General features: G+C 36.0%; 1 non-coding gene and 1 pseudogene across 1 annotated transcript; both read left to right on the forward strand.

Annotated features, from left to right (window-relative positions):
* LOC109434269 (metalloendopeptidase OMA1, mitochondrial pseudogene) overlaps positions 1 to 22,308 on the forward strand; it is a 121,094-nt pseudogene that overhangs the window by 53,388 nt on the left and 45,398 nt on the right.
* On the forward strand, positions 18,422 to 18,528 carry LOC141567959 (U6 spliceosomal RNA). The gene has a single exon (XR_012491004.1). It is a non-coding gene; the product is annotated as a U6 spliceosomal RNA (small nuclear RNA).

A 22,308-nucleotide genomic window follows, 5' to 3' on the forward strand; every position in this document is an offset into this window, starting at 1 on the left:
AAAAGTCGAAGTAGCCATACCGACTTTTCCTGGGAATAGTACACAAAGACAGTCCAACTTGATCTCTAAATGCTAAGTATCTTAGGGTAAATTCTAAGCTTCTTAGGTAAAGGGTTTGATATTCTTCATAGTTCTAATCAGAGTATTTTGCATATTTTGGATTCTACAAATATTTAGTGAAATTGACATTTCCCACTCTTTTTTTAAGTATGTGAAAATGTTCATTTCTGTCTATAGTGAAATGTTTAGATGAGCTTGGCAGTTCACTGTGTGGTACAAACTGAAAATCACTAAAAAAAACCTCTTTGATCAACGTTAACTCATCAGTTTTCCTCACTGCCTTATATTGCACCATTGAGATTATTCTTTAGGCTTCAGACATTTCTGTCTCATCATGATGACCTTGATTGTCGGTCACAATGAACAGAGTAGGCTAAAATCGAGGTGAGGTTGTGAGCTATTGCAATGAAAGAAGGGACTTTCTCTAGTTGATATAAAAATATTCTAATGCTGAGTATCCATTTCTCTAGTACTATTCTGCCCATTTCTCTACCCTCACAGGATTCATCTAGATTATGACATCAATAAAATTAAAATATTCTGTTATCTTGACATATTTGGCTGCTTTCGAACTATTCCAGAATATCAAAAGGCCATATCTCTGCTGAAGAGTGTCCTAGGATATATTGCTAACTTATATTAGTGCATGGGTTGAACTAAACTGGGTTGATAATGTTGTTGGGACATGTGGCTCTTCTCTTTGAAATCTGTTCTAAGCCTCCAGACAGAATGATTTTCTCCTACCTTTATACTCTTGCAACAACTTATTGGTTCTCCTATTTCTCGTGCATTCTATTAGCCTTTTTATAACACTCTGATGCTTTCATATCAGTTTGTTGCACTAGATTTTAAGCTTCAAGAAAACAGAGATCACTTTTTACTCATTTTTTTTTTTTATCCTTCCCAACTTGCCTTTATCTCAAATTTTCCTCCATATCAGTTCTAAGGGGGCGGGGGGGGGGCGGGCAGGGGGAATGTTTAACAATAAGTAACATAAAATCTTAATGTTAATGCTAGAGTCATAATATAAAGAAAGGTCATCATACTTATCTTTTCATGGTCTTCGCGATGTATTCCAAAGTGGGGTGCATGCATCCCAGGCGATATGTGAAAATCTGAAAATCATTAAGTTGAAGGATGAAAATATTAGAAAATCTATTTATAGTCATTTTTAGCTCATTCTTTATACTTTTCACCAGAAGTTCTTTAGTTCTTCAAATGTGAATTTACTTAGCATAATTAATACAAGGAACTTAACCCCTAATAACTGGAAAAGGAAAATAGATTTATAGAAAATCAGGCTTTGTAGAAAGTTGCATATGTACATAATCCTCCTTCCCCCAACACACACACACACATTACATCCTTCCCTTAATAATATTTTAAATTTTCTTTTTATTTCTTTTTGTTTTCCTTGAATTAGGTTAGGTTCTTACTGTAGGATACCTCAGTAGAAAAAAGATAATACGATATGTACTGTTAATATATCAGTCAAATGTCAAATTAATAAAAGACTTGGTGGGCAGCCAAAATTGAAAATATATTTAAAAATGATGGATAAACAATCATATATAAATATATGTGTGTGTGTGTGTATATATATATACACACATATATTTATCACATTTCACCCACTCTAAAATGTCTTTTTTTTTTAATATTTTTTTTAAAGATTTTATTGGGGAAGGGGAACAGGACTTTATTGGGGGAACAGTGTGTACTTCCAGGCCTTTTTTCCAAGTCAAGTTGTTGTCCTCTCAATCTTAGTTGTGGAGGGTGCCGTTCAGCTTCAAGTTGTTGTCCTTTCAGTCTTAGTTGTGGAGGGCGCAGCTCAGCTCCAGGTCCAATTGCCATTGCTAGTTGCAGGAGGCACAGCCCACCATTCCTTGCAGGACTCAAGGAATTGAACTGGCAACCTTGTGGTTGAGAGCCCACTGGCCACCTTGTGGTTGAGAGCCCACTGGCCCATGTGGGAATCGAACCGGCAGCCTTCGGAGTTAGGAGCATGGAGCTCTAACTGCCTGAGCCACTGGGCCGGCCCCTAAAATGTCTTTAAATGCTAAAATACACCAGCAATTTAATAATATTTTCTGAAGGAAAATAAAGAAACAAGTTCAATATTAAATGCATATACAAATTAAAATTCACTTACCAATTTAGAAATATTAAAATGGGGCAAAATAATTTGCTGTAGTTTAACTCTCTTTTTAGCCCCCTTGAATATTTTTCTATTCTCTGACATCCACGTCCTCATTGCCGTCCATCTTAAATTATTCTGAACTCAGTTTAAGTATTTAAATAAACAGGAACTTATTGATATCTCTCCTAGTTCTGTTTAATTTAAATTTATCCATTCATTTTACTATCACTTCAGAACCTATTATAATAGTAAGATGTTTTAATGACATTTTTTTACCCTTTAAATCTTCTCTAAAGACAAATTTACTACTAGAGATTCCAAACCAAACAGCCCTTATTTTGCAAATATTTTTGAACACTAATAAATTAAAGAAGTGGATTGATTGATGTCTGTATAATTTGTACAAAAATTTAAGGACCCATTGAGTTAAGTCAAAATCAACAAATTGTAATTCAAAGATACAGGCTATATAAATGATTTCTAGTTAATACATTGGTAAGGATATTTCATTAGTTAATCATTAAGTATTGATTAATGGAAAAAATGGAACGTGATATGAGTTCTTAGGAGGATTTTTCTCTAAAATATCCTCTACAAATATTTCACTTATTGTGATAAGCTTTTGTTTAATTAACAAAGAAATATGTTGCTACTAGTAGAGAAATTTTCAGCTGTCCGGATTTGGTCAGAAAGAAGCCACACCAATGATTTTATCAGAGAAAATTTAATATGAGGAGTTAGAGAATGGAAAATGCCAGAAGAAAATACTGTGCTAACACAGAGATAAGGGACTAAATGATGTAATTCCATCCCTAAAGTGGCTGACAGAGGAAATAGAGACACACTGAGAATCTAGAAGCTTGGAAAAGAGGCCCTACAAAGCTGACACTCAGACCTCAAGAAAACATATGAACCTATCTGGCTGCTGGCACTTCTAAGAGTGTGAAATGAGGCTGGTTCTGGGAATTAATGTACAAAAAAGTGCTGAATACTGGAATATATTTCTGCCAAGATAAAATGTCTAATAAAAATCCAACTGGTAAAGGAGAAACATGGCTTGTAGAGAACCAGATCCAGCATCACCAAGCAGATTTGGCTGAGAAAAAAAAAATAGCTTAATAACTGGCACACACACACAAAAAAAACTCTCTGCAAATATACTCAAGATTCTTAAAAATGTGTGTATCCTATGAATAAACACTTTCATTATGGGAGTTTCTTGTAAAGAAATGAATTTAGACATCCGTGGCCAATCTGTAACTAAGCTCAGTAAATTTGATTCTACTTTCTTAAACTTTTTCCTATACATTTCTAAAACCTGTTCCTTAAATTCATTTTTTACAGGCTCAAATATATAGTTTATAATTGCCTAGTGATATTTCTAAATAAAAAAATCTAGTGATACCACTGTATTACTAAAAATCTTTAAACTGCTCTCTTTGCTTTTGGGACTCAGTTTAATGCTTAAGGCCATCGTAATATCATCTCCAACCACTTAAATAAAGTGATGGTTGAGTCTGGGTATCTGGAATCAGATTGTGGGAGTCAAATCCAGGACCCATTTCATATTCATTGTATATACTTGAACAAGTTACAAAATGTCATTTAGCCTCTGTTTTTTCATCTAAAAGTGTAGGAAAATAATAATATCTACCACGGAAGGATGCTGTAGGGGTTAAATAAGCTAATGATTGTAAAGTGGTTAATGCAGCATCTGGCAAATAAGATATTTTACCTATTACTACCGTTTTCTTCTCTTGTCATATTGAACTAGTCAGGATTCCTCAGAGAGCCAAATCTATTTGCACAAGCTCTTTTCACCTTGAAAAGAAATTCTTCTGTCCCCCAATATGTTATGCATTGAATTCTATTCAGTATTCAATTTCAATTCAAGTATGACCTGATCTAGGTGATTGTCCTAAGACCCTGCCTAAAGTCGATTCTCTTCCTTTTTACTTCCAAAGCAACTTTTGAACATTAGATCAAAGTTCTTACTGAGTTATGCAGAGAACTGTGTTTATTGATTTTTTTTTGTCAGTCTTTTCCAGTACATTATAAGGTCCTCACAGGCTGGGCTGTTTTGATTCCTCAAGGACAAGCTCTGTGCCTGACATATATTCAGGGCTCAGTATGCATTGGTTTATACACAAAATGCTTATCTTTATAAGTACAGGTGACCCTTGAACAAACAGATTTGAAATGCATGGATCCACGTATACATGGATGTTTTTCAGTAAATATTGTAAATATATTTTCTCTTCTTTATGATTTTCTCAATAACATTTTCTTTTCTCTAGCTTACTTTACTGTAAGGATACAGAATGTAATACATATCACATACAAAATATGTGTTAATTGGCTGTTTATGTTATTGGTCAGGCTTCCAGCCAACAGTAGGCTATAGGTAGTTAAGTTTGGGGGGAGTCAAAAGTTATATGTTGATTTTTGGCTGTGCAGGGCCTTGGTACCCCTAGCCCTCTGCATTGTTCAAGGGTCAACTGTACAATAAATTGAAATAATATATAAATGATAGATGTGCAGCAGTTAGGAAAATGGTTATAAAATATGGAAACCATATCTACTGAACTAATTTATGCACCCATTAAATTGTTTTACACACTACGTAATAAAAAAACTGTGATATTTAATTATATGAAAAAAGTTACAAAATTATTACATACATATAAAAGTAAAGAGCAAAAGAACAAGACAAATGTTAATATTTAAATAAAGAAAAAAGTAAACATGCAAAAAATGTTAAGTGTGCTTATCTTTGAATATTGGCACTACAGGTGATTTTATTTTCCTTTATTTCCACTTAATACATTTTCTCAATATTTCATCATGAGCATAAATTTTAAGTACTCATATTAAATATAATTTTTAAATTAAAATAACTTAAAACTTGTTTCAAATAATATTGAAAATATATGCAATATATAATTACAGAATCCCAACTGAAATAGTATTTTAGTATCAGCTGACTCACTTAAATAACTGTCTGTCCTTAGAAGTTGCTAAAAAATCCAAAAAAAAAATCTTACACTCAGAGAGGATGAATAAAATTCATGTTTTCTTTCATGAAAGGACAACTCTCCCACATAAACAGCAGCTAATCCTGGGCCTGCACCAACCAACCTGTGAGGAAGGCTAGTTTTTCCTGGGCAGTCTATTTACTCTGACTTTAATCCATTGTTTCCCTTTGCATCTTCTTCTGAGTGCCTACCACAGGCTAGATTCATCCATTCAGAGTCCCTACCCCAGACTCTGGGTAGAAAGACACACTTTGGTATATTAATTCACAATTAGGTTGCACAAGAAGAATAAATTAATCTTCCTCTCAGTGGTATTTCCATTCAATTAGTAGACTATACACAACTAAAGAGGTTTAGGATCTAAAAAAATAAGTATATAATGGAGAGATTTCAGTTCAAATGACCAGAGGTGGGATATATAAGTAATAATTAATAAATTAAAGTATATACATCTAATACAAAAATAATAAACATACTGAATAATGAACACATTAGTGAAGAAAGGTATTAGTATGAACATAAATATAATGTAAACATATATAAAATATATTATAGTTTATATTATATTTAGTTTTATGCTAGATTTCAGACAGTATTCTAAATGTCTTTCATATACCCCCCAATGAAATCCTCACAACAACTTTATAAAGTTTCCATTTTAGAGATGGGGAAACTGAGGGAGGCACAAAGGCATTATGTAACCTGCCTAAGGTCAAAGTAATAAATCAAGCCAGTTGTGTTCTGGAACCTGCAATATACACTCTCCATAAATTTCTAGGTTTCAGGTATACAACTCTGTAATACATCATCCATATATCACATTCTATGTTCACCATCCAGAGTCAGTTCTCCTTCCATCACCATATATTTGACCCCCGTTACCCTCATCTCCCACCCCCTCACCCTCCTTACCCTCTGGTAACTACTAAACTATTGTCTGTGTCTATGAGTTTTTGTTTCTTTTTTTGTTTGTCTTGTTCCTTTGTTGTTTTCAGTTTTATATACCACATATCAGTGAAATCATATAGTTCTCGACTTTTTCTGTCTGACTTATTTTGCTTAGCATAATAATCTCAAGATCCATCCATGTTGTCGCAAATGGCATTATTTCATCTTTTCTATGGCAGAATAGTATTCTATTGTGTATATATACCACATTTTCTATGTAACTTTACAGTTGTCACCCCAATAAACTTTAATTTAAAAAAATCACAGTAAAAAGATTTCTAGACAAAAGCAAGTTCCCAACGCACATAAAATCCAATAGTAAACCACGGACTTCTCAATCTAAAAGAACATCCATTGAAAAACATTTTTAAAATATCTGATGACTGCTTAACACATTGTTGGGTATAGTGGGGATGCAAAAGAAGAAACAATGGTTCAGAGCTTTGAAATCAGATAGATCTGACCTCAAAAATCAACCCAGCCACACACAGTTATAGGATTGAGTATATTAGTTAGCCTTTGTAAAGCTCAGTTTTTGATTTTTACTTTCTTATTTTTCTGGGAAAGGGATAAAATACAGCACAGTGTTTTATGAGGAGTGACAGAGAAAATCCATGTAAAGTACAGAGTGAATATTCAACAAAACTCAATATAGATATATTTACCCTTTTAGAACATACACATGACAATGAATTCCTTGTAAGCTTTAAATGTTTACAATAATATTCAATATGTTTTTAAAAAGTTTTTAAATCAAGAAACTTACAAAATTAAAAAATCTCACTGTCTTTGACAAACACAAGATAGTGCACTTGCAATTAGGACATTGTCTTTGGTTAACCAAAGACATTTTTGTCTTTGGTTAATCAAAATTATGAAACACTATTTGTTTCATAATTCCACTTATGCATATTTAATCCCCCTATGCATATTTAATTTAATATCTGTACATCGAGTTAACTTTTTAAAAATTGCTCCCTTCAAAAAATGTTTGTGTTGTAGGGTCTTTTTCCTTTTCCTTCGAATATCACACTAACACTTGTGACTTAGAGCACAGAGCCACAGCCCCGAGAGTGTGATGAAAATCCCCACTGGAGTCTCCACTCAAAACTGGAAAAGAATTGAATGAACACACTGCAGCAACTCATCCACTCCCTAGAGGGAGACTAGATGACCCAATACAGCTTGTTCATTTACAGTTTCTAAGGATTCCTAAACAAAAACAAAACATTGTCTCCACTGAAAAGGGAGAAACACTGATTCTGAGAAATGTTTTCATGTGTTCTTGCCGTGTGTGTTCATTCTTTGGTGACCCTGCCCATCATTTCATCAGCATGATTAGGAGGCTTCCTTTACTTTTTGGCAAAATATATGGACACTTCCTCAAGACAGAAGCTGGTAGAGAAGGGAGGTTTTTCAGGTTTCTCTGTTTAAATAGGAGACATCTTGAGTCATGGACTCTTTCTTGCAAAGGTGTAAGGAAGTTTTATACCACATCTCCTCTTTCTTCTAAACCAGTTCTGATTGTGTCTATTTGGGAGCAAGGTCATAGCATAATACGTTCAGGACTGAGGTTGAAAAGTACCAGTGGGTGGGGTGACATGAGCTTATTAGTGCTTTTTTGAACTCCACAAAAGTATCACGTATCATAGCTGGAAAGAACTTCAGAGATCTTCTAGCCCTGTAATTTACAACTTCAGAAATTGAAATTTCAAAGAGACTTCTTGACCCCTGAGCTCATTCTTGAGGATCCAGCACAAGGATTTCCTCCTTTTGGAAGCAGTTCCTGGCCTCTTGTTCGCAGCGCTCACCGTTCCTTGTGTGGGCCACCACTGGGCCCAGTACATAGCTTTAGTATTATCAATTTGCTTATGTATTTCTCTTTTCCAATACTTCAAGCTGAGATGATTTACCTTGGTAAGGTTTATATTTTCTAGAGGGTCTGTAGATGGCCTTTTTTTTTTTTTTTTTTTTTTTTTTTTTTTTTTTTTTTTTTTTTTGGAGAGGGGGTGCAATGCGTTAGCCCTTGAAATTGTAAGCAAAATTGTATATACAAACCTATGTCACCTCTATAGTTTTTTGTGGACAGAATCCAAAAGTTTCCTAGATTCTTGAAAGAGTGTGTTATTCATAAAATCTAAAAGGTCCACTGCAATGGACCATTAGTCCTATGAAAACAGCTAAACCTATGTCCCAGTTTTTAAATATTATTTTTCTTTTTTTAATTCAAATTCTTTTTGAGTTATAATTGACATACAATATTATATTAGTTTCAGGTGTACAACATAGTGATTAGACATTTATATAATTTACAAAGTGATCACCCTGATAAGTCTAGCACCCATTTGACACCATATGAGTACATAGTTATTATAATGTTATTGACTATATTCCCTATGTTGTACTTTACATCCCCATTGCTGTTGTTAGTCCATGCCCCATTTATCTTATTCTCCTATCCTATCTCAGCATTTGTCATATAATAAGCTCTCAAGTTTTCCTTAATGAACAAATTAAAATTTGGTCTATAGTTTGATTATTTGATGGCAAAATTTGTGCTATAATGTAGGTCTTACATCCCTTGTAAGGTACTTTTCTATTATTCGGGTTCTTTTTCCTTAAACCATTATCTGATCAAAATTGAAATTTAACTAATACATTTCTACCTTCCTTGTACATTGCCTCCATAGTCCTTACAGTTCATGATCCGGGAGATACTAGATTAAAACAGGAAGACTCAGTAGACACTGCTACAATATTGAGGAAAAATCTGGGATTCAAGTCAAAAGAAAGCTACTCAATCCCAGCTCTTTCATGTCTCAGCGGTGGGGCTCTCTCCAAACTGTAATATTCGGCATCTTTATCTCAAATGGAGACAATTATTCTAATTAATATTGTTTTTGCAAAAGTGAGTTGACATGAACACAAATATAAGATATACAAATTAGATCTTGTTAGAAAACAAGAAGTCTTAATTCAAGTTATACTCATGCCTATCTATGAATTCTATGAAATATCTATGAAACTTCACTTCCATTTCCACACAAACATATTCTCCTCCATGCTGTTCTTTGTGCTTTGTTTTAAAAATATTAATATTTTTTTATTTTGTCAACTGAGCCAATTTCCCAGTCAGGACGAAATTTTGTCCATAAAATTGCAGTGACCAACTGTAAGTAGCAGGTCTTAGTGTTAAATCTTGGAAAATACTTTCTAAAAATTTTAAAACATTTATAAAACAGTGATTCCCTCCCCGCCTTTCCCTTCCCCTCCCCCCCCCGCCCCCATTATTAAGGACCTACAGTGGCATTTCTTTGTCTTAAGAATATTGTTTTTGTAAGTTTGGAAGGGACCATTCTCCAGGCTTTCCTAGAAAATCCTATAACCCATCATGAAAGGTAGTAATAATTTACACATCGTGAATACAAAATTCTCCAGAAAATAATGGACCCAGGGTGCCCCCCTGTTGTCCAAATTCTAATGTAAATTTGGAACGAAGTCTACTGGATTGTCATGCCTATTCCTTTTTACCATGTTCACTCTGCTTATTTCTCCCCTATGCAAGATACGCATAATAATCCTTCTACCTTTTCTGAGTTAACAGTGATTCTATATAAATTTCATGTTTCAGTGTTAACACAACCCCATGATGTTGCAAGAACGGGTTTTTTTTTTTTCATTCATTTCATTTCATAAGTGAATAGGAGACTCAGAAGACCTTAGAAAGTTGATCAGCCTTCATTCAGCTGGTGAATTGCAGAAGCTTCTTCCTGAATCTATGTCCAAAGAGCTTTCTATGCATTGCAATAATCCAAAGTCATCTGACTGAAAATCAAATATCATCATGTCATTTTCCTGCTTAACACCCTTCAGTGGTTCCCCACTGCCCCACTAGGATCTTATTATTACCTGAAGGCTTTTTACAATCACAATGGAAAACATTATCTAAATCATTTCTAAATAGCCTCTGTTCAGATTTCAACTATCACTGTATAATCAAATTTACATTAAAGCCATCTGTCCCTGTGACTGTTTTAAAGTTAATCCTCAGCTTTGAAAATTAGCTTTTTCATTAAAATGTACCAAAGTGAGAATTTATATTTTATTAATCCTGCTTAGGACTTACTATGCTTCTTAAAACTGAAGAGCCACATCTTTCATTGTTTATTGAAAAGTTTCAATAGTTATCACTTTTGACAATTGCACTTTTCCCAATTTCTATGTTTTCTACTTTTTAGACTCATTTTATGAGTTTTTTGGGCATTGTAATTTTAATCTACATGTCTCTTAGGCTGCCTTTATTTCTCTGGGCTGTTTGCAGCATAATGTCCTCAGATCCATCTGCCCCGCTCACTAACTCATTCCTCAGTTGTATCTAATCTGAAATATATTACCCTTAGTGAAGTTTTAATGCTATCAAATATTTTAAATTTTATTATTGTTATTATTATTCAATTCCAAATGTTTTTTTCTTTTGAATTCCCCTTTCTTCTTCTACCTCCTCCCCCCCACTCCGGTTCAAGCCATTGTTTGTCAGTCTAGTTGTGTAGGACACAGCTCCCTGGCCCATGCTGGAATTAGGAGCCTTGCGCTCCCCCTGGCTGAGGCAGTCGGTTGCCAGTCGTTGTTCAGCCACTCACAGCAGCTCACGGCAGCTCTCATTGGCTGCTGGAGGCTCCCACTGGCTGCCGCCCACTCATGTGGGCCACCGGCTGCTCCTGGCAGTACATAGTAGCCCACAGCACCACACAGCAGCCCATGGCAGCACTGAGCAGCCCACGGCAGCTCACACCAACTTCTGGATGCTCACAGCAGGCCCCGTTTCAGGGAGAGCTATTGTTCACAATCTTAGCTATAGAGGGTGCAGCTCACTGCCCCATGTGGGAATCCAACTGGCAACCTTAGTGTTAGGAGCACGGCACTCCAACCACCTGAGCCACGGGGCCAACCTTCTTTTGAATTTTTGTTGTTTAAATTTCTCCTTTTATTCTTTCAGTCATAATAACTCATGAGAACTCAAACCTTTGGTGGATTTTTTATTTCTTTGTTTTGTTTGAGTCAGAATTTCTTTTGGCAAGAGTATCGGTAATATACATCTAAAACAGGTTTCATATGCTCTCTCTAGACATATCAAATATACTGCCTATGTAGAATGACATTTTATAGTCATTTCTCAAAATTTGCAGATAGTGTGAATTTGAATGCCAAGCACACCCAAAAAGAGACCCAAATTTTTATTTCTTAAGGGAATAATAGCTTTTATTCACCCAGATTACAGTAGACACAGACAAGTGTTCATGTAAGTTGCTAGGTTTCTTTTCCTACTACACATTACCAAGATCACAGCTCTTTGAAGGCCTCATCATTGTCTATTGCTATGATTTCCACATTTCATGTTCCCTGGTACATATTGAAACACAGGCCTCTGAGTAAATCAACTGTAAACTCACCAAGGCAGCCAAACCTCAGATCACGTACCCAGCTTTCTACTTTTAAGTAACATCTATATTTCTGGCTTAGTATCATTTTTTTTCTTATAAGCACAACTATGCATCATATGTTTTGTTATTTTACACCACAAAGGTTTTTGGGACTTTTAATAGAAGAGATTCTCAATACTTTAGTTCATCTTGTCTGAGTCACATGTTGCCTATTCTATGATTCTTACAGAACAAGAGATGATGAATGAAGACATTCTGCTCAAGTCACATTTTTTACCTTAGACAGGTCAGTTAGCATCTCAGGGACCCAAGTGTTTACATATAAAAATGGGGGAAATAATTCTTGTACTATTTACTCACAGGGTTGCTGTCAGCATCATATGATAAATATATGTAAAATTACTTTGTACAGTACAAAGTGTGAAACAATATAAAGAACTGCTACAGCTATCATTGATTATTTGGTATTAGAAGCATATTGGAAATCTTTATTTCTTCCAATATAGTGTTGCAGTTGAGTGTAAACTCTGGATCTTGGGTCATGTTGTCCCCAACATTTATAAGATGCATGACCTTGAACAAGTCACATCATGCCTTGTACCTCATTGACCTTCTTTGGAAAATTGAGAAAATAAAAGAACCTACTGATAAGGCAGTTATGGATTAAACACGTGAATATGACACTGTTTAGAGCAACTCTACCCAAGCACAGTTCACAGGTAGTGCTGATTTGTAAGTACAGAAATTTAAAGTAAAATTTTAATGCGTTTCACAGTAATTTTATGTGTTACATCTAATAATTAAAAATGTACATGTATTTTGTGTATCTTTTTATTTCATTTTTATTTTATTTTATGTTGTAAGTACAAACAAACTAAGCCTTTATCACAGATAACTTAGGAAGCACTGATTTAGTGGCTGCTACATAGACAGGGTTCTGCAACTATCATCCCTTATTGTAATTACTACCATTACAAGTGACTATGCAAATAGCCATGGAACAATTTCTTTCAAAATGAGACATTGTCACCAATCTCTCTGTGGAGGCTGTTAAATAAGCCAATCTCAAAAGGCTACATTCTGGGTGATTCCAACTACATGACATTCTGAAAAAGACAAAACTACAGAGATTAGTGGTTGTCAAGGGTTCGAGGGGAGGGAGGGATGAATAGAGCACAAAGGATTTTTAAGGCAATGAAACAATGTTTCATTGTATGATACTACAATAGTAGATACATGTCATTATATATTTGTCATAACCCATAACATGTACAATAACTAGCATGAACCCTAACGTAATCTATGTGCTTTGGGTGATAATTATGTGTCCGTGTAGGTTCTTGGACTGTAACTTATGTACTGCTCTGTACCAGATGTTCCAGTTGGGGTGCTTGTGCATGTGTGAAGGCAGATGTATATGGGGAATCTCCACTTTACACTCAATTTTGCTGTAAACCTAAAACTGCTAAAAAAAAAAAATAATAAAGTTTATTCATTTAAAAAAAATGGAAGAGAACACAATACTACAAATATCACGGATTGAAAAAAGAAGATATTGGGAAAACTTCATTGTAAGACATTTGACAATTTAGATGAAAACTCAACTACCTGAAGCTAACATAGCAAGAAATAAAAAAAAAAATATGAACAAAACTGTTGAATTCTTAATTGAAAACATTTCCACAAATAAATCTGAAGGTTCAAATATCTTTATTGGTCAATTTTAAATATTCAAGGGAAAGAAAACACCTATCTGAAACAAACTCTTCCAGAGAACAAAATAATAAGAAACATTTGCAGATTTGGTTTTATGGGCCCAGCATGACATTCACACAAAACTTGACAAAACGCATGCAACAAAGAGAAAGAAATTATAGGCCAACATCTCTCATAAACATGCATTCAAGAAAATCTAAACAACATATTAGAAAATTAAATCCAGAAATATAGAAATATAATATTACATTATGATCACATTACATTTATTTCAGGAATGAAATGTAAGTTTAATATTTGAAAATAAATCACAAATAAATAGAATAAAGGATAAAAACCTTTATCTCAATAGATACATAAAAAGCCTTTAATAAAATTCAACACCAATGATAAACCCATGATAAAATAGAAATAGAAACTGCCTTAATCATTTGATAAGATATAGCTACAATAAAACCCTCTAGATCTTATTTAATTATTGAATATTAAAGATACCCCCCCCAAAGTCTGGTGAGAGATATGGATGGTCAGTAATATCACATCTATTCAATATTTCTTAATCATTAGAAACATAACAGAACAAGAATAATAAATGAAAAGTGTAAATTGAAAAGAAATGTAACTGTCATTATTCATGCACAACTTAATTGTATATATTACAAATGTAAAGGAATTCTATAGATAAAAAGCCAAATGTAATAACTAAATATAGCATTGTTGGATACAAAATGGTATGTAAATTTTAATGATTTATACTTATTAGTAATAGACAAGTAGAAATTTAACATTAGAAATCATTTTGTTTATGATAACACCAAAAACACCAATGCCTCAGACTAAACTTAACAAAAGTCATTCCATACTTCTACACTGAAAACTAAAATGTTACTAAAGAAACAAATTTTAAGAGGGTTAAATAGATGGAAGTACATACCAGATTCATATATTTGAAGATTTAGTATTGTGAAGATGTCAATTTTCCACAAACTGTTTTATAAATACAGTAAAACTCTAATCACATATGGCTACTGTTGTGGAAATTGGCAAGTCAAGTCCTAAAATTTATATAGAAATCTGAAGGACTGAAAGTATCAAAGAAAATCTAAAAGATGTAGAGTGTTAGAAGGCATTAACTAACAGATATAAAAATAAAAAAATAAAACAGTAATTAGTAACTATTGTTTTAGCCAAAGATACACATAGAGACAAATGGAACATAATCAAATACCCCCAAATAGACCCAAGAATAAGTTGTCATTGATTTATGGTAAACTACAGTGGCAATGCGATGGAAAAAACGACGTCTTTTAGATAAATGCCTCAAGATTGTGCATCCTATGAAAAAATTAATTTGACATTTTTCTCATACCAATCATCAAAATTTATTCCAGATATACTTTAGATCTAAAATTAAAGGGTAGTTACAAAGCTTCTAAAAGAAAATATAGAGGAAAATCTTCATGATCCTGAATTTGGCAAAGATTTCTTAAACAAGAACACACACAGACACACACACACACACACAAACATACACACACACACACACACAGTCATGCATGCAAGCATGATCACAAACCATAAAGTGAGAGATTGATGAATTAGATCTAATTAAAATTAATAATTTTTATATCAAAAAACACCATTAAGAGAGCTACCAGTATAACGCCACAGAGTGAGACATTTGCAATCATCGAACTGACAAAGAACTTGTATCCAGAATATATAACTAAATGTTACAAATTAGTAACACAAATACAACAGTACACTTTAAATACATGGCAAGGGACTTAAATAGGCATTTCACCAAAAAGGTTATCCAAGTGGCCAAAAAGCATAAGAAAATGTGTTTTCCTTATCATTATTTATCACCAGGGAAGTGCAATTTAAAGTCATACTAAGCTATCCCTACACACCTACTGAATGACTGAAATTTTTTAAATTTGACAATATCAAATGTTGGTGAAAAATAAAGCAATGGGACTCTCATACAATGTTGATAGTTGTACAAATTGGTAAAACCACTTTAGGAAACTCTATGGTAATATCAACTAAAGCTGAATATATGCATGCACACAGTGGTTTGGCAATCTCAGTTCTTGCTAAATATGTAGCAGAATACATACATATTACATTAGAAAAATCTGTGTAACTTTACTAACAATTGTCACTCCAATAAACTTTAATTAAAATAAAGACATGTACACAAATATTCAGAGCAGCTTTATTCATAATTGCCAAAAATTGGAAATAGCCCAAATGTCCATCAACATTAATAAATCATTACATATTCATGCAATAGAATATTATTTAGCAACAAAAAGAATGAAGTAGGCTACAAAGTAACCAAACTGATAAATCTATAATCATAATAATGAGCAAAAATCAAACAAAAGATAAATACATAAGAGTTTATACCAATACCATTCCATTCATAGAAACAGAGGAAAAAAATTTAAGGTGATAGAAATGAGAAAAGTAATTACTTTTGGGGAAGGGAAAAGTGGTTATTTCTGGAGTATAAGTCATGTTCTAGATATTTATCTTGGAGATGGTTATATGCCTGTAACAACTTCTTACGAATTTTCAACCTATATACTTAATGGCCATCATTTTACATATGGTAAAGTTCAATACAAAAGGAACAAAAATATTTTGAATTATTCCTCACATTGTTTTGTCATATACTCAGTGACTATTAGACGATATGACTAATGCTTTTCCAGTTCTTCATTGAACATCGACTTTGTCCAGTACATTGTGCCAGATATTGTTGGAACAGGAGAAAAGTTGACATCTGGCTTCTGCCCTGGTCCAGCTTGCTATTTAACAGAGACAGGATGATATATGAGCACAAATAATAACACAAAGCAGAAAGTGAGGGGAACAATGTATGGATTACAGAGTGGGCCACCAGAAGTCTTCAAGGAAGAGAGGGCAATGGAGTTGGACTTCAAGATCTCAGTAGGATTTCAACCAGTGTTGATAAAAAATTGTTTCCCTGCAGGAAATAAAAAACAAAAAACAAACCAAAAAAAACGGTGCAAGTGTAAAATGTAGGATGTGTATATAATATCTATGTGAAAATATAAAGTATGAATGTGGTGTATATGAAAATGTGAGTGGCACCTGCAGTCCAGCATGTGAATTAATTGACACTGAAACATCAATAAATTGAGAAAAGTCAGAAATCGACGAAGTAGTTGCTGTTGGCAGAATACAGATTTTGGTGTGTTGAAGGGCTCTTCCCAGGTTTGGGGAATCATAAAGTGCTTCATCATTGCCAGAGTATTTTGAAGGGAACTGAATTGGCAATCTTGGGAAATCCTTCTCATATAAGAGCCCAGAGGATGATTTTGCTGGAATGCAGGACTTGTACAATAGAACTTAAAGAGCAGCTTGAAATTAGTCTGTGGAGGGTTGGGATGTCAACTGCTCATGATCAGGTGTGTTTGACGGCTTTCAAGCAGATGTATGTATGACTTAGAAAAAGTCACATTTAAGGGCAATTGACCTGACGATGAACAGAAGCATAGAAGTGCTCTAACAACTCAGTAAATACGGCCAGGGCACAAGTGCTTACATGTGATTTCTATGTGCATGTCTCTGTCCAAATATCAATAAACCCAGAGAAAAGGCGGTTACTAGCCAAGAGGACAATGCCCAGAACTGGATTTCACAGAGGTAGAAGCAGGCCTGCTCTCTGCCCAGTCTTCTGGGGGTCTCAGGCATGGCAGTGAACAAGAAACCCTGCTAAGTAACAGGCCACATCTGCACAACATAAACAGACTCATGTGCCTGGCTGGGGGTCAGGCAGCGGGATGCTTGCCAGTGCTTTCCTAGAAATAGGCTACATCACAGGTGACTTTCTCTACTAAAACTCTGATTTAGGGTTGGGGAGGGTAACAGTGTCGTGATGGAGGGTGGAGCAGGATACAGAGATGGGAGAAGGAAGGAGAGACATTGTTGTCTTCAAAAAGGTTTCTTTATGATTTCACCTGATTTTATGACTGTGGCAAGTCTCTGGAAAATGATTTCAGGAACTGTACTTCAGGTCATCGTCTTCCTCACAGTGGTTGTTTGAAAGATTCCTGGAGGATGCTTTCTGCTCTCTCTGCAGTATGAGCCCTGGGCAATGGGCCAAAGTTGTTTTAAATCTCAGTTGAAAGTTCTGGCTCTTTTTATGTGACTAGGTGCCAAAAGGAAGTCTAATAACTTATCAAGTTGAGGCACCTCGGGGAGCTCCAGAAGCATGAATTTTTGAGAAGAGGTTTAGGGAGCAAGGTTATTAACTCTTGACCTCACTGTAGCTATGGTTGAGCTACTATTTGTATTTGGTTAATTAAGAATTTTTTATTTTTGCAAAGACAGTTGGCCTGAGAGTCCTGAGGCCTAGGGGTTTTATTTTTCCCCTCTTGAAACTTTTAAATTAACTGTGCCATTGACCAACTCCAAATATCACCTATGTCTCAATTTTCTCCTCTTGAAAATAGAGGATAGTGCGCGTCTGACATTCCTCGGTAATGTCTTTCAGGTGAAAGTTCAGTGAAAGAGCACAAAATAAATTCATCTCAGCAAATTATCCAGCATCGCTTGTGTACTATACTCACAGCTGCAAGGAATTCAAGAAATCTTTAGGACACAATTGCTAGCTTCCAGGAGATAAAGACATGACCTGCAAAGCAGAGAATGCCAGATTCCTTAGAGTTGGTGTAGTGCATACCGGGGTGTGCCACTCACCTGTCTGTCCCTACCCACCATCCTTTTCAGGAAGAAGTACTCACTCCTCCAGGACTGTTAGCATTGGACAGTTCACAGCTAAATCCTCTCTGTCTGCACCTGCCCTTGGTCCTTGCCCAAGGTTCTCCTAACCAATGAGTGGTAGAGAGAGAGAGATGCAAAGGCCCTGACCCTTCAGAACAATTCTGGAGGGCCGTCATAGCTCCAGAGCTCCCCATGGGATAGGCGATGGCCCTTGTAGAGAGAGTAGAGCCACCCACCTTTTCCTTCAACCAGTCCTGCTTCCTTCACTTCCCCAGGTCTGTTGGTCCCTAGAGAACTCCCCAGTAAAATTCCTTCACATAGAGCTCACTTTGCCAGTACAGACATTGAAACTGGAATAGTACAGGTAAGACGAGCATGGCCCCTATGCAAGGATGACATGCAAATTCATGAAGCATTCCATAGTTCCCAACCAATTAAATCTCAATTATGAAAAAAAAAATTCCTTTATGCTAATCTCCAGAGTGTGCTTCTCAGGGAAATTGACTTGTGGTAATTAATCAGGAAAAACAACAAAACAAAAAACAAAAATATTGGCTGTGGGAATTTACAGAAGGAAGAAAGCAAATCCTGTTTGGGGAAGATGAGACAAGAAAAGTTGCAAATGGAAGGGGATATTTGTGATGCAGTTTGATAGGTATGTGGGTTTTCACTGGAAGAGATGGTGAAACAGGAAGTAGGGAAAGAAGTATTTATTACTGTATTGAGAGGGACTAGAATAAGTGAAGGCTCAGAGATCAGAACATAGGATATGTGAATCTGCAAAAAATAAAATGCAGAGAGCTTGGCTATATTCTCCCATTCACAGGGCACTAGAAGATCAGGATGAGTGCCTATCGTGGAGGGTCCTAAAATCCTGCTGTGGAGATTTAGAGTGATGCACTAAATCGGAGAGGAGAGGGGGAAAAGGCATGGAAGGTTTATTTAGTAGAAGAGTTATATAACGTAAGCTATGCTTTCAAAGAACGATCCAGGACCTAAAACAAGGAAGTCCTGCAAAATGGAAGGTATTTTATGATGCTTAATAGTCTTAGATTATTTTTTTTAAGTATTCCAAAGGAAATGAAGATAGGAAAGATGTCAAAACAAATTGAAAATATAATATTGGAGTATGCCCTTTTTTGTTGTTTTTCAATTTAATGATTATCCAGGGCAGCTAGCTTGAGTATGCCTGCAAGGGTGGGGGGGGGGGGAGAGAGAGAGAGAGAGAGAGAGAGAGAGAGAGAGAGAGAGAGAATAATGCAAAGAGAGACTTCTCTGTTTCTCTCACTCTTTTTCAACTATTACTTTTACCGCATGACCAACAGCTTATGGGACCATAGCTCTGTAGCTCTGTTGCCAGCATGTTGAATGCTCTGGAATTCTCACCTGAAACATAAACAGAGTCAGGATGACTGGCTCATTTAGGCAAATCACTTCACTTCTCTAATTCTTATGTTTGCTATTTGCAGAAGTAGATGTATTGTGATGGATTTTTAAGAAAACGTGTGTGAAGCGCTTTGCGGTGCGTGGTGCATAAGAAATCCCCTGTACGAGTTACTCTTGCTGTTAGCTCTGCCGTAAATGGTCTATACCGTTTGCGATTTGTCTCACACCTATGAGCCTGTAATTCTTCATCTAAAGAACAAGTTGCCAGGTTTTTTTTGTTGTTGTTATTACCTTCTATACTTTCAATGCCAGATTCCAAGTATGATTTTCTTTAACACAAAATGAAAAACACAGATTTGTTAATCCAGCTCAACAAGATGAATACATTCAGTGAATGCACTTCCCAGAAACAGGTGAGGCACTAGAATGGGGGGGAGGGGGGGTGCGGGGTGAAGGTGTCATGGGCTTCACTCCCTGCCAGAGCCAGCATCTGCTTTGGAACAGCACCATTGTTCTCTGAGATTCTGTGGGTGCTGGGTCTGCCAAATGCTTTTTTTTTCCTACCAGAAAACTATTATCCACTACAATTACTCAAAAACGTTTGCATCATTGCTGCTTGTTTTTGAGCCCGAGCCAAAGGTCCCTAGTGTGTCTTTTGCATGACATCTAGGTCTTTTCTGTGAAACACTGCGTGGTCAGGAACCGGCCCAAACCTAACCCGTGAACAAATTCCCGTCCCTCTGCCATGCGTTCAGTATCCTCACCAGGTGTCAGGAACAGCTTCGTGAGCGACCGTTATGACAACACATAGCACAGCTTGCATTCTGTCGGGGCCCCCAACACACTGCAGCCAATAGAGCTTGCTGTGACAGAACAAGGATGCATTCCCCTTCTCATCTCCCCACCTTAATCCCTCACAGCTCATCCGGTACAAACTTGGGCAATGTTCATTCCAGACTGAAAAGGGAATCTGAAAGCAGCCCATGTACCCAACTCTCTTCACTCCCTACTTTATGTATGGGGATCTAGAAACAGAGGGGAGTGTGATGAGGGACTATCTCTAATCTACTCTAGGTTTTCAACTCTGTACTCTGGGGTTCAGCAGTCAGTGGCAGTACTTGGATTTCTGTCACAGGTCTTTTGTGCTCTATTTTCTTTCATTATGTGTCACATAGTTTCTATTCAGTGGGGAAAGATTTCTTGGAGCATTACTTCCTGTGAATCTCTAACGGCGCATTAGGGAAATGTTTACGCTCAGTGGCTGCCCAGAATTTGGTCTCATCTCTCATCCTCCACCCAGTTACTACTGTAGAAATATGTGTTACAAGTGTGAAACTTACAGAATCCAGACTCGGAAGGCTTAGGCTCTTGTTCTGGCTCTCTCTGTAAGAGTTATACGACTTGGACTAGTCAATTCTACGACTTGAACAAGGCATCCATAGCTTTGGTTCACTCATCTGAAAAACGGAAGTCATGGCAAGCTGTCGTGAGCTTTTGGATGGTTAGACAAGCCTATGGATTTCAAAAATGTAAGAGGCCAGTGAAGTGGAATCATGATTTCCCAATTTGACATCAGGCTGCCCTGACCAGAACTTTACAACCTTTGAACCTCCATCCATAGATATCTTTCCAACTCTGCTGTACATAGAGGAAAAAACAAGACTCATCTTTTTTTACTGTTTGACTGCTATCCTTTATATAACTTCCTGGCAAATATACAGTGGTTTTTCTGGTGAGGTAATTATGTTTTAGTCAATGGCTAGGGCCCAAAACAAACATCTTTACTGTCTTTTTTTTTTTTTTTTTTTTTAGATAAATTCTTGTAAAAGGCTAGGGTTGGTGCCAGGAAGGATGTCTTTCTATTCTGAAGGGAAAAGAAAGAACTTCCAGTGGGCTCCTGATTCCCACTGAATTTCTTTATTTTTTCTTAGAACAGGACTGAAAGAGAAGATAACTATAGAGAAGAAAAGCCAAAGAGTGTGATGAACATAAACACCTTTACTTTAATCTCTAGCGTGTCATCTTTTGACCTATTCCTACTTTATAGGTCCCAGTCATCTTCTATATGGCAGAACCAAGTTCCCCAGGACAAAGGGACATTTTCCTGGACATTTAAATACTTCAATATTTCCCTATTTTTCTGCCTTAGGCCCATTAATACCCTGACATCTTCGAGCCAGTTTCCTACCTGAGGACCCTTCTACCTTCATGCAGAATATTGACAGCAAAAATGACTTCCCCATTTAGGAGTGTGTGTTCCCTGTCTAGTCATGTGGCCCCCACAGTATGGTTATTTCTGAACATAAGCAGTAACCTCACATTCATCTCATTTATCCCAAGCAATGCCCTCATAGAACAAGTCATGGTTGTTCTTAGACAAAGAGACATCTGGGAGCCAGTGAGCGGGAAATCCAGCACAGCTGATTTAGTAACCAAATGCGTCCCTTGCATGTTTATCATGCCTTTAAGTATTCAAATACTTTTATGTCTGTGGTGCATGGAAACCCTACCACATGATTGATTAGGTCATATATCTCGATTTTACATGAATCATGAATAATGTGAAGTTTGTAGAGGTTTCTTTAGCGCCATCTCATAGCCAGAGTGTTCACACAGCCTTGGGTCACTGGATCCTAGACACTCTTTTAAATCACGTCTTGATTTCTAGATCAACTTATTCCCATAGATAAGTAGTTGATATTAGCTTTTGAGAGCCTCTTGTCAGCCTTTTTTAGGCCTCCAGGATATGACAACTAGCTAGTATATTGAAGAATCTTCTGTAACTTATTGGGCTTGTAATTATCCTTTCTGGGAAGGAGTA

Source organism: Rhinolophus sinicus, chromosome 6 (genome assembly GCF_057876585.1).
Source record: "Rhinolophus sinicus isolate RSI-liver-muscle chromosome 6, RSI-T2T, whole genome shotgun sequence".
Lineage (NCBI taxonomy): Eukaryota > Metazoa > Chordata > Mammalia > Chiroptera > Rhinolophidae > Rhinolophus > Rhinolophus sinicus.